We start from the raw sequence: 26,895 nt of genomic DNA on the forward strand, positions 1-26,895 counted from the left end.
TGGCCTCTGCTCACCAGAGACAGAGCCCAGTGTGTCTTTGATCTCTGCACAGCCAAGTGAGACCTCTGAAAAACTTGCTCAGTGTCAGTGCTAATTACTGGAGGAGGCAATCAAACATTCCAGCAACAGGGACCCCTGAAATGCTGCAGACAGGCAGCTCCCACCACGGCCCTCAACAAATGCTAATTCTTGTTAATGCCCATGGACTCCAGAGCGCTGCAGCACTGGCAGGGATCACCATTAGCTGGGAGCTAATTAGCAGTAAGTTGTAGCACTGGTTAAAGTTGCAGGATGGCAACCAGATGCAAACCAGAGATGCACTGCTGGTGGTAATTTCCAGCACATTTTTGTGTAGAAGGAACCTCTAAATAGCTGGAAGGGAAAGGAGTGACCAAAAGGTTCCTGGGAATCCTCAGCGGTTCAGGGCACAGAGAACCAGCTCAAAACTGTTACAAACTGAGCCCACAAACAGCACTTGGGAACCCCCTGCAGATTCCTGTGTTTGGAGAGGTGAAGCATTGAGAGGGATCTGTCCCCTCATAGCCAGGAACAGATCCTGCCCTGGGACACAGCAGGGCCTGGAGATCTGTGCTGGTACTGCCTGGCATGTGCACAGCTAAAAATGCCCTGTGCTGCCCCACAGCCCCTCTGTGAACTGTGCTCCCAGCCAGAGAGAGCTGGGCACTTGTAATGATAGCAATAAAAATAAAAATAATAATGATGGAAAAAAGCCACCCTGGAAAGCAAAACCCAGGCCACTCCCTATTATAACAAATCATATTGGATGTTCCTTACCTGAAATTCCATGAGCAATTAGCAAACAGAATGCTCCACAAATGCCTCCATGCCCCACACTCCTTGTGGTGGTTTGGGCAGCCACATTCCTAGCCTGCAGTTTGCCATCCAGCTGCTTCCAAACCACAGCTTTTTCCTCTTTTTTTTTTTTTTGTTCTCCTGATGAAGTTCATGGCAGTCAGTGTTTTACCACCTGCACGCTGGGAAAGAAAAAAAGCAAGAGGGAGAGGATCAATATATACAGTGTGTTTATATTCAGTGAGAGCATGTTGCAGAGTGGGGAGCTGTGATGTGTGTGTTTGCATTGTCTGGGAAAGGATCCTTAGTGGCACTGCAGCTGGAAAAATTAATGTAAGAGCAGGAGACTGTCTTCAGTGACAAACTTTCACTTGGTGAGTTACAGTTCTGTTGTAAGGAAATGATACCTTGAACTGCAACTAATTTGTGAATCCCAGGAAAGGCAGAGCACTGATTCTTCATCAGGACTGCATGACCTGATCTATAAAAATTTGGGCCTCAGCAGGATGTTGTGGGAAAGTGTGATTTGCATTTCAATTTTTAGTCCACCACAACCTTTAAATCTTCTGGCAGCACTATCACAATGCAAGTTTTTGGTCTCAGTGTGCTCAAAACACATACCAAAAATAAAAAAATCCTGGTACAATGGCAGTCATTTGCTAATGGGACAGAAAGTAGCATTTATGTTCAAATTGTTTCACAGAGCACCATTACATCAGAGTCTTTCATCATTTTATGAGGATCGAGTCCCCCGACAGCATCCTTGGGGACCCCATGTGGTGCTTGTCACTATCATTCCACTCGCACAAACACCCTGGCCCTTTCAATTTTTATCTGCCCAGAGCCCAGAATATGTTACATTATTTAGGTTTTGTTCTCTATGAAGAACTCACAACAAATAAAAGACGCTTCCCTGGCAAAATGAGCCTGTGAGTGCCAGTGAAGGGAATTTCAGGGAATTTTCCCTTTGCAGGAGGGGCAGCAGCTCTGCCATCCCTCCTGCTGACTGATGGCACCGCTCCAGCCCATCCTCCATGGAGCAGCCACTAGCACTGGCACTGATGGCAGGATGCTCACTTATTTCCCTAAAAAACTGTCTGGGTCAGGCTCTGAACCCCTGCACACGCTGGAGATGAATTATTCATGGACCAGGAGGGCTTCCCTGTGCCACTGCTGAATCAGGGAGGAGGCTTTGCAGAGAGGGGGAAATCCACTCCAGAGTCCTTTAGCCAAGGAAATGCTCCCTGAAACACTCACAGCCTTTCCCCCAGTGCCAGAGGTGGGGTCTCCATGGCCATCCTGGGGGCTTGGGAAGCCAGCTCAGCTGAGTGCCCAGAGCCATGGAACAGGGTTGCCAATGTCCTGGCACAGCTCAGCTGCCTTTCCTTGCTCCACACCGAGCCAGGGTTTGTCCTGAAGAGCTGCACATGGCCACAAATTGAGATTTACATTTATTTTGGTGACTGGATACCTGCTTTCCTTTTTATAGAATATTACTGCCACTTCCTCAGGCGTGGTGAGACTAAGCAACCCTTTCTGGGAACATATTGTCCAGCTAACTGAATTTCCAGGCTCCAGAGCTCAAAGGCCAAGGCAAAGGTGCAGGAGTGTGGGCATCATATCAACATCCCAGGTTTTTCCAAGTTTTCTTCTGCTTTTGCTGTTTCTGGGGTTGGTAGCTTTCCAGTGGCTTGAGCAGAGAGAGGCTTAATGAGGGCCATTTTTTGTACCTGTTTCTTAAAGGCACTTCCAATCCCTCTCCTCGTTGGGGCCCAGTGATTTGTTTCCTTGCGTTGGCAAGATTGTAGCCCTTGGGTTGAACTTCCACCCCAGCTGCTCCCCTGTAATGAATGGAAACCAGATCTCCACTGAAGGTTACAGCCCTTCCTGAAATGCAGGGTGAGGGTGCTGCTCCAGAAGGAAAAGTCACTCCTGTACCTGAGCACCTCTCTGCAGAGACATTTCCAGGGGTGATTCTACAGGACACTGAGACACTGAGCCAGGACATCCCCAACAGTCACTTTTTCAAAAGCTGCTTTTGCTCCACTGAGTGTCTGAGAGCCCAAGTTGGAATATGTAGGACTGAAAAAGCAGTCTGGTCCTGAACTTCCTGCTAAAAATAAATGAATAACAACCTTCACACAAAAGCAGGATAAATAATTTTTCTTTTCTTTCAGGACACGTGTTGAGAGCACAGAAAGCAGTCAGAAGTACAGCTTTTACCAACTGCTCTGCTGCTTAACATCTCTGGCATTCAAAACATACAACTTCTGTGTTTGTACTACATTTCCCTAACAGCTTACATCGAGGCCAAACACACAGTGTTCTGCAGAGGTCTTCTAAAATAAGCTTATTTAAAAGAGCAAGGTCAATGCCCAACACATGTCAGATTCTGTGAGCAGAAATCAAAGAGTTTGGGGCAAATGGGATATGTCAGGACTCGGTGGATTCCCATGCCAGGCTCTTTTACCAAGCTCACATTGCTGCTGCCAAAACCAGTAACAATCTCATCCTGTGGACTTCAGCTCTGGAAAAATGTCTGCAAAAACCCCAGTCTCTGCACACGGGCTACTCAGCTCAATAAAGAAAACTAACACACAGATATAAGTGTTTATCTGGACATGCTATTTATTGTAACTGTGTTTTTCTTTTAATATGCTGATTCCATACTTCAGCCCTAGGCTCTATTAAAATAAAATTTAAAGCATTAGTAATGTAGTTAATTCCATTTATAATATGACCATCAAGTCAAGAGAAAAGAGAACGTTAGAAATATATATATGTGTATAGATGGCTTTAAGAACTTTTTGGAAAAAAAAAAAAACATAGTTCCATTTTGATCTTTGCTTTGTGTTTTTTTTTTTTTTTTTTAATTAAAAAAGGAAAAGTTTTTCCTGTGTTCAGACAGAGTAACTCTGCCTGGTCTTTTAAGCCAGAATGATATTTGTGATTTCAATTAAAATATGCTATTGTCACTTTAGCCTCCCTCTTTGGTATTTTAAATTGATCCTAATGGCTTTGCCTTAAGTGATTTGCGTCCCGTAGTGAATCCCTGTCACTTAGAGCACCTCCCACTATTGCCCTCCCGAACAATCACTCCCGATAATCGCTGCTTCCCCTTCTCCCGGCGCTCCTGCTCTGCCCGCGGCTCCTGCCGCTGCTTTAGGCTGCGAACTGTTGGCTCTTCACCATCCCTAACTCCGGGCTCGGCCAGGCACGGAAAAGAGGGACCGGAGCTCCTTGGAGAAGGCCAAGCTGGTGGCTCCGGAGCGGGGGCTGTGTCTGTCCCGAGGGCAGGAAGGGAAGGGTGGGTTGGGGTTGTGACCTCCCCGTCCTCAGTGTGGGGCCGGAGAGGGGCTCACCCTGCCCCAGAGCTCTGGGAGAGGGAGAGCATTCCAGGGAAAGCTGCCCAGGAATGCCCAACTTCCCCTGGAGGCTCCCCCGGACAGATGCCACCAGCAGAGCCCCTCCACGTCTGTCTGGGAGCTGCCCCTGCCCCTCTCCTGTCCCTCCACGCCGTGAGAAGGAGCTTTCTCCTTCTCACAGGAGCATCCTGTCTCCTTTGCCTTTCATGGATCTCATTATTAATTGAAGAATCATTTAGTTTGCATAATTGTCCTCTGCCATACGTAATTCCAACCTTTCTCTTTAAATTGGCTTATTAAACTAAATACAGTCTTCTGGTTTTGTGGCTCCTGCTATCAAAACTTCCTAGATGGACAGCCAGGGTGATGGGAAGAAAAAAACCAAACTAATAATATTAGGGAGCATCCTTTTATGTACATTTATGAGATCTACCAGCAGGTGACTCCATTCTAAAATATCTGTATTTTCATAAAACAAAATGCTTTCTTTCCTACACCCTGAACATCGTCACGATGCCCCCCTCCATAAGATTTAGCACTCTGAAAAAAACAGTGTTAAATAAATAGCACTTTTGCTTAAGCTATGAACTATTTCTTTTTGAATAACACATGAAATTGAATTAGAGAGATTCAGGGATTTCCAGAACAGCCTGATGTGTTCCTGTCTAATCAGACCTGATTAATTCAAATCAAACTGCAAACCTCAGTTTTATTTTGCTTTTAAAACTCCAGCTCAACAACAAATCAGCAGTATGTAGATATCACAGACGCAGTTAACAGGAAAGCCTACATATACCGAGCCTCGTGGAGTCAAACGGATATGATTAAACATTTGGCATCATTTATTAATATTTTATATTCAAATATATACAGAGGGGCTGGGACCAGTCAGGGAGATGCTCTTCACCAGGGACAATTATATTTATGCCTAAGAAAAGCAGATCCAGCTCAGGTGTCAAAGGATGTTTCTTCAAAATAGAAAAATTACGAACAAATAGCAGGGTTATGTGGGAGGGTTTGTAACACAGAACTGCACTAAACCATGCAATGATCTACACAGATAATCAAAGTGCTCCCGCCACACCGAGCGCAGCAGAATAAATTAAGATAAAACAAAATAAAACAATCCCACAAATGCAAGATTGCAAATGCAAAAGAGGCAGCCGTGCAAGAGGTACTCAGAGATTTACTGAGCCATTATTGCAGCACAAGGCACGCTCAGAGAGGCTCCCAGACCTGACCAGTTTAATCCACATCAGAGCAGGGCACGCGGGGTCGGGAGGCTGACTGGGTTTGGGCACTGGGCACAGCTGTTGTCCTTAGGTGCAATCCACTTGTCACTGGTGGTGGCACTTTGCATTTGCTGTGTGGCAGCATATGTGCTTGCCACATTGGGGACCCATTACATCCCTTCAGCCTCCAGCCACTTCCCTTCCCTTCTCGTTAGCTGGGTGTCCATATATCCTTCCACACTCCTGCTGCATGGCAGGGCCTGCTCTGTGCCCCCTCTGCCTGCTCCCAGATTAAAGCCATCTGTAAGTGGGGCAGAATTATTCTATGCATTGCCAAATTTACATACATATATCCACATCTGTAAATATATATATAAATATATTTATATACACACACACATACACAGACATGCTCTGCATGGAGTCATGTCTATTCCATCACTGACCTGCTTAGAAATATTTTTGCTACCAGGGAGAGTTGACAGAGATGAAGTAAACCTGAAGAATATCCAAAGAAATCTTTCAAACTAAAAGTGAAGGTGTAAAAAGGGGAGGGGTTTGACTCTATGTGCACATGTCAGGCTCTGCAATGAAACCCATAGTTCTGCAAAGCACAGACTCATCAATCCATGTGGAATTGTTGGCTTGCAGGTGAATCAGTACCTGCCCAGGCTTTGTACTCACAGTGGCACAGCCAGGACCGACTGCAGGCCCAGCCTGGCTCAGTGTGGGGTCACTGCACATGACAACAGTTCAGAAGAAATTTGGCTGATGTCTCATTTCGTGTGGCACTGCCACACTCCTAACTCCAGACACACAGGCATGTGTCATGTGACACAGCAGGATGCTGGGACAGAGGGAAACCTCTGCAGCCTGGGCAGATGAGCTTGCCCAGCAAAGTTCCCAGCTGAGCAGTGCCCAAGCCTGGTGGAGGCTCTTCCTTGGGCTTCCTGCAGCCAGGACAGGAACAGTTCCAGACAAAAGAGCTCTGCACTCCTGAAGAACATTACAAATGTGAGAACCTCTGATGCACATTTTCATAGCTATCACAATGTCCTCGATGACCATGATTCAGGTAAAGGCAGCTCTACTCCTCGTCCCCCTCCAAGCAGAGCATCCCATGCTTTGGGAGCTTCTCACCTGGATTCATGGATATGAGCCAGTCTGGCAGAGAGGCCCCTGGGACATGCAGATCCACATTCAGCTTTTTATTTCCACATCTATGAGCAAGTTTGAAATCAAAATTTCCACTCATAATAAACCTCCAAACTCTAATTAAACTGGTTCTTTCAAACAAACAAACACCGAACAACAAAAGAGGAAAAACTATTCGGCTTTGATCTGCTTCCTTTTCATTAAATACATCTTTTAGCATTTTCTAAAAGTCTCCTCCCAAGGAAGCAATCACAAAAACCCATTAAGGCTATTTTTGTACCATGGTGAGAACACTGAATTACCTTCCTGATGTAGCTCCTGTGTGGGTAAGTGACACAGCCAAGCCTAGGTCTGCATGTCCCAAACACCTGCTGGGTTTTGCTGCTTCTCCAAGGCAGCAGTTGGGAAAATGCTGTTCAGCCATGGCTGGGGTGGGTTTCATCCCAGGGAACACCGTTCCTCTCAGCAGCCCAATCCCTCAGCAGAGGATTGCCTTGTTCAGCAACAGGTCAGGCCAGAAAAATCCCTCACTTCCAGGCTCCCTGAGTACCAGTGATGGGGGACAAACCACCCCTGGCTTTCTCTGCACCCCATTACATTAATGAACGGCACTGCATAAAAAAATACTGTGACAACTAAATTCTTTCATAAGTCAGAATGCTTTTAGACATGTCCCTCCAGTCTCCCACCCTCTGTTACACACAAACAGGAAAAAGACTAAGGAAGACCCAAAATTCAGGGTAAATTTGGTCTTTTCTCTGAGTTAACTTTGTGAATCAGCACAGAACAGTCTGCTCACTTTTGGACAGAGACACAGAACATCTGCAGGTCAGCCAGAGGCAGGTTTTCCACTGGTACCTGTTGCTGCAGGAAAATTCCCAGCTGGGTCAGGAGAGGTGAAAGGATGGAAAATGCCTGTCCAGTTAATGTAAATAGTTACACTATGCACATACATTACGTGCCATCCCACTGCCCTCGGCACTGCCAGGAATGTTAAGGAGGCGGGAGGCCCCTCTGAGCAGGGCGGTGTCCACAGCTCATGGCAACGCCTCCAAGGAACAGCCTGGGGGAAGATTTTGACTTTTTAACCGTCCCTGGCAGAGTGGCTGATCCTGAGCGCTGCAGTGGTGACAGCATCTGGAGGATGCGAGAGTCCTGCTCGGGGGGATGAGCTGAGGATGCTGAGCTCTCCTCTCTATGAAACATTCTGTGCTCCTTCCTACCAACAGAAAGGTTCTGCCTCTTGAGTGAGGCAGCCCCCAGCCACGCCAAGCAACAAAAACTTTGCAAACTCCTTGGTACTGAAGCCACAACCTGTAACCCGGGCCGAGGTTTTATCAGCGTGAGATCAGAAGGGGGGCAGCACTTGTAGTACACGAATGGCCAGCTCAACTGCTCGGAGAAAGGAGCTGATTCACGCTGCCAACGCCAGCTCTTACACAGATAATAAACTAGACTGGCCTTTCTCCTGACATCACACTTCAATCAAAAACTTTCTCGCAAAATGTCACTTTCAAAGTTGCAGCTTTAAAAAAAAAAAGAAAAAAAAAGGAAAAAAAAAAGTCTTTATAAAAAATTCATGGCCACAATGATCTGATAATGCAGCTTTCTGATACCAGCAGATGTTTTGTCTAACATGTTCCCTGAAGCTGTACTCTGTGCCTTCATATCTTTCATTTCCAGTTGCTATCTGCTGACTGTGGGATGTCATGTACGTACCCTATAGCGATGCGCAGCCATCGCAGCTCACACCGCCGCACGTAATGAGCTGCACAAGATGCTTGTCGCAATAACTCCGCACTTCCCCGACCATATGGAACACAACACTCCAAAGCCCACAGACACTTTTTTTTATTACAGTTCAGATCCTTAAAACATAATCTGTGTGATGTCTAGTGAATGTACGTGAAGAGCTGCTGAAAACAAAGTTAACACTTGTTCACATCATCTGTTACAAATGTCCAATTTGGGACAATAAATTTCTTCGGAACCTGTTCTTTTGCTGACTCGTTGCTTTATCTTTTTTCTCTTTCTCTCACGTCGTTTTTTTTATGAACTATGCATATGTATTAAATGGGATTTGTTGTCCCTAGATACCAATTTGCATAAAGTGCAAGCCATCATTGGTTGGAGAGAAGCAAATTACTTCTCCAGCAAGATCACACTTCTTTTTTTTCTTCTTTTTCTTTTTTTTTTTTTTAATTTTAACAAACCGCAGGCAGAGGCTGTTAACAGCACTTAGCCAGATATGCAAAGTATCACTTTTCTCAAAAGCAGCTTGATCAATGAGCCAAAAAAAAAAAAAATAGAAAGGAATTATTCAGTTAAGTACAATGCAGAAATGTCCCAAGACTGAAGCCGCTCACCTGTATCTGGAGCTGTCTGATTCTCAGTAAAGCACAACCCTGGCATAGCTTAGCACACAGGACACAAAGCAGAACAGCCTGACTGACCAGAGCCTCTCAGGATCACTGTTCCATCTTGCCAGTGTCCCAGTGTGCTCCTACAAGTCCCAAGAGTGCTGGGTCTTTACATGTTGCAGAAGCCCCTCCTGCTCCTCCACATCCACACATTTACCCATGTTGGGCTCTCCTGCAGGGCTGTGCAAACACAGGCTTGAAATGCCTGTCCAATGCCCTCCCCTCATTGCAGTGCCTCCCTGGCCCAGGGATGTCAGCTGCCATCCCAGCAGGCCCTGGACAAGGACAATCTCCTTGTTTCCCTTCTGCTCTTCCTTGCACACACCTGGGACACACTGGCAGGAGCCTGGGCTTGTAGAGTGTGACAGATTCCCAGGTTGAGAGCAGCCCTGCAGAAGCCCTCTGCTCCTGGAGAGGAGGAGGGACAGAGGAGGGGATTTCACAAATTCTTCAGGAATCAGATTACCTGAGCAAAGCTGTGGTGCACAGGATGATGCACAAGAGCACCAGCCCACCACTAAAAGGATTTGCAAGCCAGGAGCCAGGCTCAGTTAAAAAGTGTGAGAGAGTAAAATCACCAAAGGGAACAAATCAGCAAAGGATGCTGAGCTGCAAAGTTTCCAGCTAGGTCTGAACTTCTCAAGAATTTAGTGCTGGGAAATTGCTGGGAGTGCTGGGGAGGAGGAGTCCTCTCTAAAGAGAAAAATTCTTCTACTGAGCTCTCTAAAAATGACTGCAGGGTCTCTCTCCCTAAACATTCACTCAGAATTCAATCCCAAATCCATCAATGGGATGTGTTTGGATTATGTTACTTCTGCATTTAATGGACAGATGATACTCTCTCAAGAGTGGTTCCTGGGATCACACAGAACATTGGTAATTAATTACAGACACAGGACAGGTGATCTGGGCACTGGTGGTGACTTGAGGTGTCTCTGAGGGAGCTGTGGGTGCCAAAAGAACAAATGAGGACCCAGGGTGTGGAAATTCTCAAGAGAGAGTCTGTATTTCCTCACTACCTTTAGTATCTATTCAAAGACACACAAATATCCACAGATTTTATGCTGTGTGATGATTTGAAGGTGAAAAGAATAGTTTCTGTCTGCAAAAAATATTGGCAACTTCCTGCAGCTCTTGCAAAAAGGCTAAAATGCCGTGATTTCACACATCTCTGCTATTAACGTGAGCTGCTTTGCTTCCATGTTTATATTTGTCACATTTAAAAGGAATAAAACAGAGTTTAAAAGAAGATCCTGACTCCCAAACGAGCACAAAAGCACAAAGAAGTCATGCAAAGATTATTGAGAAAAACTCACAAGAGGGAATTAAGTGGAGGCTTTGAAAATGGGGCTTTTTTTCACAACCAAGGGCACTGTTAACCACTGCAATCGCCGTGGGACCAGGAGAAATCCTGCTTGGGCCACTCCCTCAGATGGAGAGAAGCACACGGACCTTGTCTCTCTAAAGCTGCAGCAGGACAGGCAGGAAGCTTTCCCAGGCTTTCCCCACTGGAAAGCCCCAGAACACTCACCTGGCAGCACAAAGGCTGCTGTGGTGCCTCAGTGCAGGAGCATCCACAGCCCAGCCCAGCCCATCCCACCCCTCTGGATTCAGATGCAGCCAAAGGAATCCATTGCTAAGCTGAGCTGAGCCCTGCCCGTGAGACCAGAGCTTGGTAACAAGATCATGGGCTCCTGCTGCAGCAATTCCACATAAATCCAGCCTTGGAAAGAGCAGTAGCAAAAAAAAAAGTGTTTTTTTCCTTCCTTATCTGTACCCACTCCATTTTACCTAAGGCTCCCTGTTAGCTCAGCTGGTGATGTCACTTACTCCACTGGAACCTGTTATCATGGCAGATTCCTCACAGGATTTTCTGTTTTGCCAGTGTTGCTCTTTGTGCAATGCTGTATTTCATTCCATTAGATAAAGGGTTAAGGAATTCACATTTTACCCATATAGACTAAGTTATACTCCCTGTGGGTTGCTGGCTTCCCATTGGCTGGAACAATGACCTTGGAAACAGACAAAAATGATGCATTGTTGCAATAAATATTATAGCTTGCACCTGTTTCTAATTAAGTCTGCCAAACAATTTCAGAGATACCGAAAAGAGAAATGTGTTGGCTTCTAATCGGGTGTTCTTTGCTGTTTGATCTGGATTTTTCAGCCCCCCATATGACCTCACCTTCTTGGTTCTTGTTTTTCTTTTTCTTTTCAGACTTGTAGAAAAGCATGAGATTGAAAGAAATCTTCTGAAAGAAGAATGTCTCTGCCTAAAATCAATTGAAACTAAAAACCTGAAAATTGATGGATTTGCACCAGGGCTGAAAACAGTTTATGGCAGGATACCTCAGAAATCTCTAGTATGGATTCTTGGTTTCATAGGTCTATTCTGGCCTTCTCCTTTTCCTTCACCTCCTCCTTCTCCTCTCAACCTCTTTTAAACTTCAAAACTCAAAACAATCCTACTAGCAATTGGGATCAGGATCACTGGGAAGCTGGAGGTTTTTGCAGCTGGACTTGAAGATGTTGGAGAAAAAGATGAGGAAGAATTTTCCTGCTAACACTCCCCAAGGAAACGCAAAGGGAGCAGTGGTGCCTTTGCCTTCCAGAGTGAAGGACACCTCAGGAAAACCTTAAGGACACCTCTGGCAGTCATTGCTGTTTGATGCCTGCTCTAAGATTCAGCTCCATGGTCAAATGCAAACATGTGGCAAATGCTTAACAGAAGAAGTAAGAAATAAGGAATTACTATTATCTCCCTTTGGCAAAGGGGGACTGGAAGGCAGAGCTCAGCCAACACTTCTGGCTGTCAGTGACAGAAGCTGCCCAGTCCCTTTGGTCCCTGTGGGGTCCCTTTCCTCACGCTGGGATAAGCATTTGTGCATCTGTATTTTGGAACTGACTGAGGAACTTATCCATCTGAAAACTAATCCAGGAAGAAAAAAAATCCCAAACAGCAGAGTTTTTATTTCAGCCACATCAAGTTCCTGATTTTGGTTTGCAAGCAGCCTGGAGGGGTGGGACTGAGCAGCCAGGGCAGAGGGATTCCAGTGCAGGAATTTTGGATGGAATTACACATTGTGACCTCCAAAAGACAATGTAGGTCTCCAGAACCCACAGATGCCTCTGTCTGATGTAAATGCCACCAACCTCCCAACCCAGCAGAGGTTTGCTGCCCCGGCACCCTGGCTGTGAGCCACGCAAGGGCTCTTGTGCGTGGGCAATGGATCTCAGAGGTCTGGTGGAATTAAATGAGCCTCTGCCCAGCCAAAAATGAATTATTTGGGGGTGGAGGCTGTAAGGGGATTATTTCAGCAACCATACTAATGAAGGTGGGATCAGAAAAGTTTAAAATGGGAAGGGAAGGGAAGGGAAGGGAAGGGAAGGGAAGGGAAGGGAAGGGAAGGGAAGGGCTCAGCCTGTGTGGTGGGATGACGCACTGCATCAGGATTATGGCAAGAGTTTTTTTTCAGGAGGAGAGACGGATCTACAGAGATACTTTGCAGGGTTAGCACGTCTTCCTCTGTCTGATACACTCTCTCTTCTCCACTTTTCCCTCGGTGGCAGGTAATAAATGCCTGCTGGTACCCCCCATGACTGGAGGTACCCAGAGTGGTTCAGCCCATCGTGAGTGCTGTGCCAATCATTTAACAATTCCCACAGCTGCCTTTGTGAGAAGCCTCTCTCTTAAGCCTCTGGTTTAAGAATTTAGAGTAATCATGTAAAAATGATACCCCTGTGCTCTATGATCCGCTGAATCTCACTAATGCCGGATCCCAGAAGAGGGCTTATTAATGAAAAGATGCAATGCCTCTCTCTCTGCTCATGTTTCACATGAATATCTCTCATGGATTCGGCAGTAAAGCGCACTGCTGATAAAGTGAGTATAATGAACCTCGGTGCTCCACGAGAATGGAATCTCAGACTGATGAAGTGGTTACCTGCTCCACTTCCCAGCACAATGGCAGGCTCCAGAGGCACAGGGAGAAGCACCCGTGCTGCGGGAACAACGGCGCAGCACCGGCAGCTCCCAAATCCGGGGTCTGTTCCACCACCGATGCCTTCGGCTGTGTCAAGAGATCAGGAGTTTGGAAAGGAGGAGTTTGTAATTAGCTGAGAGAAATGAAATTATGTTTTACTGCAAATCACTGAGTCAACAGACAAAAGGAGGGTTTTAAAGGGACAGCAGCACCTTGAGGCTACTCTGTGTCCTTCCAGCATCACACAGGAGTCAAAAACCCCGCCGGCTCTCGCCACTCCAACAGCTTCCCAGCAAGGACGAGCACCAAGTGTTCTGCAAACAGCAGGATCCTGTTTCCAGCCCCTGACATCCCCTGACATAATTTTCAAGAAGTCACTGAAAATACTTTCAAGTAGTGCATCTGTCCTGAAGCTCCTCCGCTAACAGCAGTGGATTCTGCCATTGAGAATTTGCAATTGTTATAAATCCTTTTGCTGTAGCTGCCTGAAAACAAACAAACAAAGCAACCCCCCACACTAACAAGAAGAAAGGTGGATTCCATGTCTATCATGGGAAAAGAAAGTATGTGACTATCCTGAAAGCACTGTGAAGCAAAGAAAAGGACCAGGTAAAACATAACAGGGCAATCAGGCTCTATATTTCTCTAAAGGCCCTCTGTGATTTATGATTTCCATTAAAGGGAACACATGCCTTACAAATTACCCCTAATCCTAGCATCAGTAGGAGGGTATAGGACAAGCAGCAAGAGTCTGGAAGGTGTCACTGGAGTATCCCAAAACAACCACAGAGAACAGAGCCAAGCCCAACAACCAGACTGTAGCTGCTCAGTGCATCTCTGGTACCCAGCTCACCTTTGCAAAGCCAGCCCCATGCAGTAAATCCAAACTTCCCAAACCTTCTGAACATGGAAAACTATCACAGAGATTGCAGCACTGAAGAGTGAACACAATCCCATCTCAAACCCTAGCTGTCATCCTCTGCATGTCACCAATCCATGGAAAAGGGAGCAGTGTCCCTGCTTTGAGGGGATTCTCTGGTTACAGAGAGCTCAAACACCCTAAAACTCGGCAGAGCCTTAAAGCAGGAGCTGCATTTTGCTCGAGTACCTTGGGCACAACACGCTGTATTATTCATTCCTAAATACCCCATGTGTTGTCTTTACAGAGGGAGGCAGCCACACCACCTTTCTGTGTGTGCTTTCCTCCCTTGGCTTTTACATTTCTTCCACACACAGAATGTACTTAGCTCGCTGCTTATTGAATGAAGGATTAGTATTATTTTCCTTCCTCCAGTGAACTTTGTTTCACTTCATCCTGCATACATTTGGCTGGGCTGTGTTTTCCTGCCAGCACACCACTGTTCAGCAAACTACCGTGCTTAAGGCCAGCCAGCTAACACAGTGATTCCTTTTTACTCCCGAGGAGTGTTTCCGTAATCACGGCTGTGCTGGGGGATGAATGACAGCTTACACCAAGAAGCACAAAATGCACTTCCAGGAGCTTTGCTGGGCTGGGACAGAGCTAAAGCAGCTTCAAGCTGCCAAGATATTTGAGACATCCAGAGGAAGACACATTTGGAAATAGAGCCTGCTCCTTAGCTCCTCTGCGAGCACAGCCGCTGACCAAGGACTGGGAAAGGAGCAACTTCCCCATCCTCTCTTTTCTGTGCTGTCACATTTCACCTTGGGCCAGACTGTGAGAAAAAATTAGCATAAAACTAATAGTAACAAATAGCTATATTTACACTATTAGTATAAAACTAATAGTAATAAATTGCAATGGTTCTATATTTACAGTCTCTATTTGTCGTTGTTGTTGTTATGGTTAAAACTGGTTATGTTGCAAGGAGGAAAGGGTTTCTTTCCAACTCTTGGAAAACCAAGTTGGAAGTTCCTGTTCACATCACTGCAGCAATGCAGACTTCTCTGGTGGAAGTGTATTCTTTTTCTTGTGGAATTATACCTCAAGTCCTGCTAGGTAGTTCCTGTCTTTGTTCCTGTGAGCCAAGATCATGCTATGCCATGCTTATAATATAACCTCGCACTAGAAAGAAGATTACAAAGGGGGCAAAATGCCCTCGAGGGTTCCCCTTTATCAGAACCTTCCCTGTCAGTTTGCCTTCTCATTTCCTGAGCTCTTGTCTGATTATTAGTGTACTGACAGAATAAAAATAACCTCATATTCCTACATGAATCATAAATAAAACCCTTTTATTTCATCAAAGAGGCTGGCAGGTTTATAGTCCTTTGCAATGCATGCACGATGTGAATGACATACCTTTAATTTTGCTGACAAGCTTGTCGGGGTCCTAATGAAAAAGAGTGAAAAGTGGGTGACTTCTCTAAAGGTTTAGCAGTTGCTTTTTGGTGAGGATATATATTTCACCTTGCCACTGTAATCAAGGAGCCAACTGATCTTGGTAATGAACTCTTCAATTACAGTCCACTCCTAACTCTTCAGGAATGCCTCGGCAACAATACCACAGTGATTATTGCTGATATTACACATTAAAGCAACCTGGGGGGAATACAGAGGGGTAAAAGGGGAAAGAAAACCTGAGCAGCATCTGTGGCAGAGCTACAGGTATCAGGGTGTCTCAGCAATGATCACATTCCAGTTTTATATCCCTGCTGTACACCAGCCAAGAATAAAATCACCATTCCCACCTGGATGTTGACAGTACATATTCCTCCCCATTTGTTCAAGCAGACACTTTGCTTTTAGAAACCAATATCAAGAATGGTAGAGGATACCTTGGGACAGCCCTACTAAAAAGGAGGGAATAGTGCAGAGTATTCCTTTTGGTGTCTCTGACAAACAGGTTTCCTGATAAAGGTGCACAAAGAAAGGCCCAGGCACACAAAAAACAAGCACAGCACAAACAATCAGAAAATCTTTCCTATTCGGATTCTTGCACAGGGTTAAAAGGTTAATTGCTCTCAAAAGAGGGAAGCAAACAGTTAAAAATATATGTTTTTAGTAGTATTGAGAGTTCTTTCCCCTTCTTTAACGCATCCTTTCTTATTTCTCCTTTCTTTTTTCTGTCTCTTATTTTGCTCATGTAAAAGTCAGGAGGAACACAGAGCCCCACATTTGCTTTCTGACCACAGACAAACCGTCAAAGCCACAAGCATTTTTCCCTTCATAAAAAGATTCCTGCTTTTTTTGGAAAAAGGTCTTCACTCAATAATTCTGAAAGAAATTAAGGGAATATGACAGCTTTATTTGATCTCTTGGAGCTTATCCTTCTTTTTTGGTGGCGATTCCTGTCTTTAGCAACACCTCATGAGAGAAAGTTTGGGACTTGGTGAGTTATACTGGCCTGATGGATTCTCTTTTTTGATTCTTTTTTTTTTTTTGGTTTTGGTGGGGATTCAGAGGTGGGGATGCTGAGAGAGAAAATGAGGGGCACATAACAAAGGTCATCTGAGCAGAGAGACAGGATTGTGCATACACAGGGGGGTGGGACAGAAAAGGGGAAAATAATATGGACACTGATTTCCAGATTGCTGTCTTGACAGTATTTTACAAGATTCCAGAGATGCACTTTTAATTTTCATTACTTTCCATCTTCCTTTGATAAGCTCAGGAGCAGTATCTAATTTTATTAGGAGCTTTTCATCAAACGTGGATATCTTCCTTCCTCCCGGGATTCCCTAGCCACAAAAATATCAGGTTCTGTGAAACATTAGTTAATCCCAGTTAGAGTTACTTGACCCTATCAAGCTAAGAAATAAATTTTACTCTTCATGAGAGTCCTACTGTTTACACTCGAGACAAAATTCTTAGATCTCAAAGTTTTCAGAGGAAAAACATATTTCATAATGCCAGAAAACTGGCCTTAAAGACCTGGGCCATAGAGGCCTGAAACTGTTTCTTGTTTCAAATTAAATACACTGACAGACTTCCTCCTGCCTGTGCCTGACACCAGGGCCTGGTTTTCTTGGCATAAAACCCAAAAGGGTGAGGGCAGGAGCCACATCCAGTCCCACATTGCTACCTCTGGCCCTCAGCCTTCCCCATGCAGCTGCTCACAGATGGAACTGGTGAGAATCAAAGCCCTTCTCCCTGCCCAGGGCAGAGCAAACTCCTCAGCAGGAGCTCAGGGTTTGGTGAACCTTTCAGAGGATTTTGGTTGGGAGGGTGCAGGAAGGTGCTGCTGGCAACCAGCACGACCCCAAAACTTTGGAGAACAGGACCAGCCACTCTGTCTGCAGTGCTGTCATTTGTTCAGCTGTTTGCAGTGTAAGGTCTTGCTAGAAAAGATTATGAAAAGACTCATATACTCCAAAATTATCAGTTTGCTATCACTATTAATAATACTTTATAGTACTTAACATGCTACTTTTCATCTTCAAAGCACTTTGCAAATATTAATTAATCCTCACAGTCTGCCTGTGGGGTAGGCAAGTGCTGCTGCTCCCAGAGCTGAGGCACAGGGTTTGCTGATGTTCTCAAGTCCAGAGGGTCAGGATCAGCCTCTGCACACCCTGCTCTGATGCCCAAAATATTTAAAGATGGTGTTTCCCCTGCTCTTACATGGGGTGGTGAATGTGCACCACTTTTGCTGTACAGGAGATACTTTCTTAAAGTGCTGGTTTGACCTGACAACTGCAACTCCAGCAGCTTGGATGAGGCTGCAGCTGCAGCTTTCTCCCTTCCCACGTATTTCTGCATTGATGGGAGAGGTGGGCAATTACTGCCAGCTGATTAAAGGATAGGATCATGAAGGAGTTCTAAAACTACTCCTCAAGCCCTGCTTTGTAGCAGAGAATTGTGTGTATGTACACAAAAGTGATCAGAGTCACAGCTTAAAGAAGAAGCAGATTCCTTTTAAGATTTACCAGGCCACCATCACTGACACATAAGCAAAGGAAGAGTTTCACTGAAAACAGCCCGTGTTTGTGAGGACTATTAGCATAATGTTTGAGTTTTCTTCACTTGTGGGTTTGGGTTTGTTTGTTTCATTTCTAAACAACTTCCAACACTTTCAGTGCTAACAGCCAAAGGAAGGTTTAGAGGGAAGGACAGGGCCATGATGTGCTTTTATTTGTCCATGCTTCTTTGAGTTGGTAAATCACACTGCATTGCTTTATTGAGTATCCCTTTAGGAGTATATTGGAAAAAATTCTATCTGCCACAATTAATAGAGTGCCTAGTGCATCACAGGCACAGCCCCGGCGTCGGGACTCGGCATTCTCCCGGAGCCCTTTGGTCCCACACTGGATGCCAGAAAGGATAGTGGCTGTGACATGTGATACAACTGCTGATAAATGATGGTGATAATGCAGAACAAAAAGGCTAATGAGTTCTCCCCAACACCACGCTATTTTCATGAAATGAATGTGATGATGGCCCTATTTGCTACTTTTTTCCCTTTTTTTTTTTTTTGGCTAGTGAGTTACTTATCCCTCTACCTGCATGTTGGTTTTTATCTTGTCCATACAATGCTATGGAGAGACAGCCAAAATTAATGTCAGCATCTGCCTTCACTTTTAAACTATAAAAGAGCCTTTGAAGGTAGAGTAAACCAAAGAGGCCAGTAACTAATTATAACCCATTGTACTGGACTTTGGGAATAATGAATAGAAGCTATTCCCCGAGCGCTCAGCAGAGACAGTGGTGCCTTTGTGGTGAGGGAGATCCCTTCACTGGACCAGAGAGAGGAGAAATGGGATTGTTAATGTATGTAAGAGGCAGGAGGATTTCTATGGTGCTATTTCACTGCAGAGGCAGAAGGGAGCAGAGCCAATCATGGGAAGCGTAAAGGTGTGAAGGCACAAAGATGGAGAGTTGATTAAAAGCACCGTGGGGAGCGCGGGCGAACAAATCAATGGTAATGATGGAATTATGCCCGAGCGGAACCCAACAGTCTGTGGTGTCCTGGTGACTCGGAGCTGGGGATTAAATGCTGCAGGAACAGAGCCGGCCCTTGTCCTGCCTGTCAGCACTCAGAGATGGGCTGATCGATGGCATGGGCTCTGCTGCACAGCGGGGTGAGCCCAGCACAGGCACCTCTGCGAGGTGTGAGGGTGGGATCCTGCCCAGGGGGCAGCAGCAGTGGGGGCGGGATGCCCACATGGTTGTCACACCTGGAGTGGGACAGGGCTCAGTTGGGGGAGCAGAAGGATGAAGAAAGAAAAGGTAAAAGATGAGGGAAGGGGCCCTGAGGGTGCTCAGTGAAGTCGGGAAGCAGGGCAGCAAAGCCACAGAGGATCCCGTGGAGCAGAGACACGAGCGGCAGTGGGGACACAAGGAGCACTGGGCGGGCACATGAATGGCACTGGGCACATGAGCGGCACTGGGCATGCAAGCGGTGTAGCCAGGCAGGGCTCGGAGGCACTGGCAGAAGCTGAGGGAGCAGAGATCAGAGCTGGCTGCAAAGGCACCAAGAGAAAGGCCTGGAGCAGCCTGCAGGGAGGGAAGAGAGGACTGGAGAATTGCCAAGATAAATGCAGGCCTGGCTTAGCTGGGGCAGCACAGGCTGAGGGCTGCCTGCCCTCCCTGAGCTTGTCCTGCTGGCTCTGACACCTCTACAAGCAGAATTACAAAAACACAGCCTTGGTTCCCTTCTCCTTTACTCCTTTAAGGATTCCTCTGCTGGTTTGAGGCACACATCTTTATGCACATAAATATCCCAGAAGCCCCTACTCCTATGGCAGAGTCACCATTCCCACCTGGCTCTGTGGTTGGTGACCTCAGGAGAGAGGATATGGGGACCATCTCTGGTCACACAGCATTGCCAGAGCAGAATTAAATGGGTGAAGAACAAGCCCAGGAACAGAACCTGTCAGGATAGAGCTCTGTCCATAAAGGACTGTGCCAGAAAAAAGCAAACCAGAAATTTTCCCTCTGATGGCATCAGTGCACCAGCCCGTGTGAGGGAGAGCAAGAGGACAGTCTGACCTCAGGTTCTGCATGACAGGAGATCCTCCCACACCACACAGCCAAAGCCAGACCTTTAGCAAATGTAAGAGCCATCATGCCTGGCCCTTTGGCACAAACTCACCATGAAATAAGTGAAAGCTAAACATTTTCAAAGTCAAATATTTGCCCAGTGGTGAAAAAGGCCACTGCAGCCAGAGAGAAGCTGTTCCTAGGTGGCCTCAGCCTGAGCAGATCCTGCAGGACTGCTCTGGTGGTCTCAGTTAAGAGACCTTCAGATTGCTGGAGTCTACTTGTGCTCAGGCCAGCTGGGGAGGAGAGAGCCAATTTTAGTCATCCAGAGTCTCCAGAAATAAAATTCTCCAAAGGAAAAGACAAAGACTTGCAAGTAGAAAATGCACAGATTCTTTCCAAATGGTCTTAATGAAGATTATTTAAATATGGAGAGTTAAAATATCCCACATGTTAGCTCCCTTATGGATCTCTTACACAGACTCAAGCCTGAGCAGAAACTAATAAACCCCTTATCGAGAGAGGAGCTCAATACCAAAAAGCAGCAATCTGGTGTTTAGCTGCTTCTTTGCTTTTTCCTAATAATAGTGTGTGAAAAGTCTAAAAGGAAAGTATAAGGCTCAGAGCTGGGCTTGGGCATGTGCAGAGGTTTCCTCCACTCCTGAAAGCAGCAAGCACCAGAAAGTGGAGATGGAGACCTAGACACGGCACAAATATGAAATGTAAACGCAACACATTCCAGCACAGACCCTCACTGAAACAAGCCCTAGAGCAAAGCTCTCTCTTCCTGTTGGTGACAACTGCAAAGGACTCCAGCATAATGGTATTTACTCAGTTAAATGAGAGCTGTGATGCACTTCAGCCTTAGTAACAAAACTTGAGTTATTTAAGTGTCCTGGTTTCAGACCTGAGGCTTTATTTGCACGTGGCTGCTGACTTCAGCAGGAGTCACCACCGCCACCAAAGGCTCTGCTCTGGGAGCCCCCTCTGCAGGAGATATGGAATGGAAAAAGCCCTTTTGCTTCAGCTTAGCAGAACCCAGAGCAAGGAAGCAAAGGCTTAGTTTAGATACAAACAGAAGTCACTTCACCATCCTTTACTTCCCTTTCCCTCAGTAAATTGGGAAAAACCACATTCATCCTCTTGAAGATCTCTGACTGAGAATTAAACATTATTATTGTTAAAGGGTGATGCTAACATAGTCAGTAACATGTCTAGTACAGAGCATTTTTTTGCACATGAGGGTGCTGGGAAGTTTTAATAAGCACCTTTTCTTTTGCCTATGTATCAGTCAGAGTCACCTACTTGTTTAGAATGGATTTTGCTATTTATTTTTTAAAAAATTTCTTCTTAAGCTTTCAACCCAGAGTACAGAGTTTTAGTTAAGCTCTCGTGGTTGTGTTCATTCTAAACTCAACTCCAAACCTGACCTCTCTCGGGATGAAATTTTCTTTAAAAATATGATGGTAATTTCATTTCTAATAAAGACTACACAACTGTCTTCATATATGGAAGGCACTTGGAAAAAAACCCCACTTTGTTTTTGTAGATCCAGCAACCTGAGAAGGCAGGAGTGGGTGAAGAGCAGCCTAATCATTTTGTCGCCACTGACAAGCAGGGAAGGAGTTAATTATCTGCTTCTTTTCACTAATTCTCTTGCACAGCTCGGTTGTGCATATTAAATGTCTAAGTTACCAGATTTAAAGAAAAACTTGATCTCAATTTGGCTACATATTAGAAGTGCCATTCCCTGTTGTCCTACCTAGCACTGTTAATTGCATACATTTAGCCCTCTATTGGAGAATAATTTAGCTTCAGATTGAAAAGAAACAGCCCTGGCCTTGGTTATTTTGGCATACAAGACTCCAGTATGACTCTGTTTTCTAAGCAGACATTAATGATTCTAAAACTAATATTCATTGTTTGAAGAGGCATAGCAGCCTTGGCATTTACTTAACCTTTTGTCTCATGTATGAGACTGAGTCAGCCTAAATCCTTTTCTTAATTAATATCTATTCTTTTTTTTTTCCTGTCCAACATTATTTATTAAACAATTTGCATGCAACAATTAAGAGTTGAGAGATTAGAAAAAATCCCTCAGTGTAGGAGCAAGCTCACTTGGTACAACAACAACCATCAAACTGGTTCTCCAGCTCAGACAAAGCTCTGAGCAGGGATGAGAGGGGAATAGGGAGGAAGGAAGATCAGGTAAAAAAAAAAAAAAAAATCTGAAACCAAAAGTCCTACCATTCACCTCTTAGCCCTAACATTAAGCTATTCCCTACTAAAAAAGTAATAATTCTAGAGGGAAAGAGATAAAATACTACTGCAAAAGCATAAAACCCTGGGATTTGACACCTCCAGTGAATGTCAGTGATGACAGTTATGGTTGTGAATAAAGTGCAATCACTGAAACTGTTTGCTTATTGCTGTGGTAGAAAGAAATTATCATTTCAGCTTCTTGTCGTGCCTCACAGGACAGCAGTGCCTGCTCCACAGGAGCTGCCCCAACTGAGCTCTCTGCTCCTCCAGCCTCTTTGTTTCTGTGTGCTTCCTTGCACTCCTGTGGTCATAACTTCAGCGAGTAACTTGGTGAGTGTGCCACAAAAGACTCTTAGGAATGCTGGGATCTATGAGGAAGTTGGCAAGGACACCTTTGGCAATGGCAATGAACAATTCTGGGGTGGCATTATGAGCTGTATGACATTAACACAGAGCAGGATGGCAGCTGCAAACACAAAGAATTCACCTGGAATAGAGGCTGCAGCATCTCTGCTCACCTTTTCTCCCAGGCAGTAGCTCTGTGGAGTCACAGACACTTTGCCCAGGGGACTGTCTGTCTGCAAGGCCAGAGCTGAATCACCTTTCATATCCTACCAGTGCTGGAGGACAAACCAGACCTACAGGAAAAACTCAACACTATCCCAAAAAGCACAAGTGAGATAATATAAGCTGTGTTCTGCACCCATCAGGATACCCATCCTGATAGCAGGAAACTGATACAGTTCAGTTTCATACTTCATTGGTATCAAAGTCATCCTACATCCTCTATCAGCCAACCCCTAATGCTCTTGGGATCTCCTTTCTAAAAGGCTTTAGGAGATCCCTGGGCACCACACCAGGCCCTTGACCCACACCTTTCACATGAGCCAACAGAGAGTGAAACCTCCTACCCTGTGATGAGGTCAACACTTGCTTGGAGGGAAGACACAGTGAAGGGAAAAAATGGGACCAACGCTCAGAAACTGTTCTGAGAGCTGAACTGGACCCCTGCCACTGTCTTGGTGCTCCCATGAGAAACACTCCAGGGATCCAGATGTGTCATTTTCTCCACAATTACCTCACCAATGTGACACTACTTTAAATATTATTTCAGACATGGAGTGCAGCAGGTAATTTCAGGGCATGAACTACGGCAGCAGGTTTGAAAATCCAAATGCAAGTCTATAAACCCAACATATTAATAACTTAACAGTTTTCAATAAGACATCAACATTTGCATGCATCTTCCTACTTGTTATGTGCAGTACTACATTTTTTAATGTTTCTTGGATGCTGGCCAGAGAGTCTGAGTCCCTAGTTAGTTCAGCTATTACTTTCTTGCCACAATAGATCTGGGTCTTGGCCAAGTACTGGACTCATACTGCATACAAAAACACAAAATTCTCTCCCTTATCTGTTGATAGTCTTCACTTCCCAGGGAAGGGAGAAAAAAATGGCATAAATTAAGATAAATAAGTAAATACATAAAAATTCAACACTAGCTGTAGTAGAAGTATTTTTAGCATTTTTTAACACTACATGTAATCAAAAGATTTCCTTATGTATTTATACTGCTTTAGTCTCCCAAGAGTCTAATTCATGACTATTCACCTGAACAGGAGAGGAAGATCTCTTCTTTAAATCCCTCCTGGAGCTCCTCAGGCTTTCTACAAGAGTGAGCAAGGTTACCTGACCTGAAATAAAACAGGGGAGGAAGAGGCTTCAGTACCATCCTTCCTTTTTCAGTGTTTCTCAGCCTATGGACTATGGAGGGGTTTAAAGAGGCCATGAAGGGTTAGAGACGGCCTCTGTTTTACATTTGACCTTTTTATCCCTTACTCAGAGCCTCTGGTGCCTTCAGAGGAAGACGGATGAACACAGAGGAGATGCCCTTTGAATGAGGTTTGAAAACATTGTCCAGCACAGCTCTGGTGGCAAGACAGAGAATGTTGCCTTTTATTGTGGGTTTAAGGTGGCAAACTCAGATTAACAAAGAACAAGGAGAAAGGAGCAGGAGATGCAACAATCGCACCTGTGGCTTCCCAGCCACGTTAATCCCCAGCAGCCTGAGCTGCCCCTGAAAGGGCTGGGCCTGCCCACCCGCCCGGCCCTGCTGGGAAGGTTTTTGCCCATGTGAAGATCTGCATTTTATCAGAGAATGTGGAGGCTACAACGTTCCCCGAGCCTAAAATCGCCCCCGGGTGCTGCTGAGCACACGGGATCACTGCGCTCCTCAGAGCGGGACAACGGCAACGGGGTTCCTGCCCTTGGTGACCATGGAACCACCATGGAACCCGAGCCAAGGACATGGGGGCAAGGCCAGGAGCAGCTGGGAAGGCATCTCACCTTCCCCATCGCTGCTGCCAAAATCCCATCCCAGTCCACTTCACTGTCAGTGTAACACTGATCCCAGCAGCCCACCGGGCTTACTTGGAAAATATTCCTAATAATATCAAGGTAGCTGACAAGGTAATAGAACACATGGTTTCTGTACCTTCTGCTAGAGCTGTGTGAGTGTTTTTTTCTGTTCATTTGCCCAAATAAAGCATCAGTGCCTTAATTTCCGTTGTTTCAGAAATGAGATCCTCTTGAAGAATAAAAGGATGCTGTGTTCGAGAGGGGTAGCGTTTTTATGAAGACACGTAATTAAAGGAAGCCATTAAAGATACTTGTAAAAATGATTCAGATTTTTATATATGATGACTAACTAACTTATTATTGCTCTTCTTGGTCACAGATTAATGGGAATTTCTAAAGGATAGAGAATTATTTAACAAGCTTCAGGATATACAGGGCTTGGAATACACTATATAATGTGAATAATAGGAAATATGGCTGCTTATTCCCTAAACTAATGAACCAATGCTAAATCCAGAGATAGCAAGATGTCAAAAAACCCAAACCCCAAACTAAAAATAATCTAACCAATACCTTACAAGCAAGTGGAAGTTTTTTACATGAATCTAAACATAAACTTTAGTAAGAAATTCCTCCCTTTAAGAGAATCAGGTTCCCATGTGCTCTAACTCAAAGTGGTAGAGGAACACACCAGCATGATCTCAGAAATGACTGAGAAGCACCAAAGACTATAAAGAGAGAGTTTAAAATCAGGGAATGCTGAATATTCAACCACTCCTTGTGAGGGGAAGGAGACAGCAAGGCAGAGAGAACAAACCTCTATTGCCTGAAACAGCTTCCCATGAAGAAATTGTCTTTACAGGGGGATGACAACAATGTGCGTGGGCAAAGATTTCTGTGCAAGCAAACCTGACTTCTAAGGTCACAAGTAGCAGAGTCACTTGATGGTTCCCTTGATGATGGCCTACATGGACAGCTTTCATTTTTCCAACTGTTCCAGGTTTTAAGTGACCTCAGCATTAGTGAATATCACATCCCCTCTGGGCTGAAAGCCCATGCCAAGAGGGAGTGGTGCATCTCTAGGCTGACATTGGCACTAAGGGAGGGGAGCAGGTAACACTTCACGAGAGAAGGGAGTGGAAGGCAAACCAGTTTCTCAGGCAGCTCAAAAGAGTGTTTGGCTTTTTTCACAACAGATTTGACAAGTGTTTTCTGCAGTAACTGCTCAGAGCAACAAACTCCAGTGATTCCTGTGCCCAGGTGAAGCAGCAATAGTTCCCTCTCTCTGGCTGAAACAAATAAACACCAACCAGCTATTTTCCAAAGCAGATCCCAACCAAGCCAGGTAGTAGCAGTGAGACTTCTGCAGCCTGACACCCAATTATTTTAATATCCACTACATCTTCCCCCCCTCAGGGCTCATTGGGTTTTTTCCCTTTAACTTTCTGAAGGCACACAAAGAATTGAATAACCTTTTCTCTGCGTACCTGGCTACAGCCACAGCACTGAGGGGGGTCCTTTCGACATTTTAAAGGACCTGAAGTGTGTGACAACATGGCACTGCAGTCAAGAATCTTGCCGGGAAACAGAATAAGAAGATTTATTTTATTTTTAATATTTGAAAGATTTCAAAAAGCATTCAACTGGATTTCTCACTAAGAGGATGAGTGAAGAGAATCCTTTGTAACTAAGCTGGGAGGCCCAAGTCTTTTATCCATTGTTACACAGTTTTTCCCCAGGGCAGAGTTAGGAAGGCCTGCAAGCCCCAGCAGCTTAACAAGGCGAGTACACTGGGTGGGCTTTTCTGCCATTGCCTAAGCTTCTCCTGAGGAAGGAGCCGAGCGGGTCCTGCGCTCATCCCAGGCCCCGCCAGGCGCTATTTGGGAAGATCCCGGTGGCAGCGGTGATCTGCCAGCGGTGACTGTGCCCGGCCTGCCTGAGATGCACACACACACCCTTAGTGCCCAGACACCTCTGCCTCCTCAATAAAACAGGAGTAAAACCATTCCACACAAGATTAGCAGTGAGCTGGCACTTGAAACAGTCGTGCATTGGACTTGGCAAGCCACCTCTTCCTGTTGGCCTTTTAAACCCTCACACACAAATGGTTGGTCAGAGACACCTTATCTTTTCTAAGATAGGCTGTGCAACAGGAGGAAACCAGTGTAACTGTGCTGCTGACACCTTTCTTCTCTTCCCTTTTGTACTTTTAACATCTATATGTGAAAATCCTTCAGGCCTGATGCAAATAGGCTGGTGGGTTTTGATCACATGGACCAGGATATTCCCTGAGCTTGGTTTACAGCAGGGATGAACCCACCCACCTTTCCCAGGGATGTTTGGGTTTGGCTGAAAGTGAGAACTTCCCTGAGAGCTTCCCAACAATGTCAAAAGGAGCTCAGGGCCTGA

General features: G+C 45.3%; 1 long non-coding RNA gene across 1 annotated transcript in view; it reads right to left on the minus strand.

Annotated features, from left to right (window-relative positions):
• Positions 1–801: 801 nt before the first annotated feature.
• The window catches only part of LOC128946591 (uncharacterized), a 118,842-nt gene continuing 92,748 nt past the window's right edge, over positions 802–26,895 (minus strand). The window contains exon 3 of the long non-coding RNA XR_008483971.1: positions 802–995. This is a non-coding gene — a long non-coding RNA (uncharacterized LOC128946591). The remainder of the gene's footprint in view (positions 996–26,895) is intronic.

Source organism: Melozone crissalis, unplaced genomic scaffold, assembly GCF_028551555.1.
Source record: "Melozone crissalis strain CALT ecotype California unplaced genomic scaffold, PUWL_Pcris_2 ptg000081l_1, whole genome shotgun sequence".
Classification (NCBI taxonomy): Eukaryota; Metazoa; Chordata; class Aves; order Passeriformes; family Passerellidae; genus Melozone; species Melozone crissalis.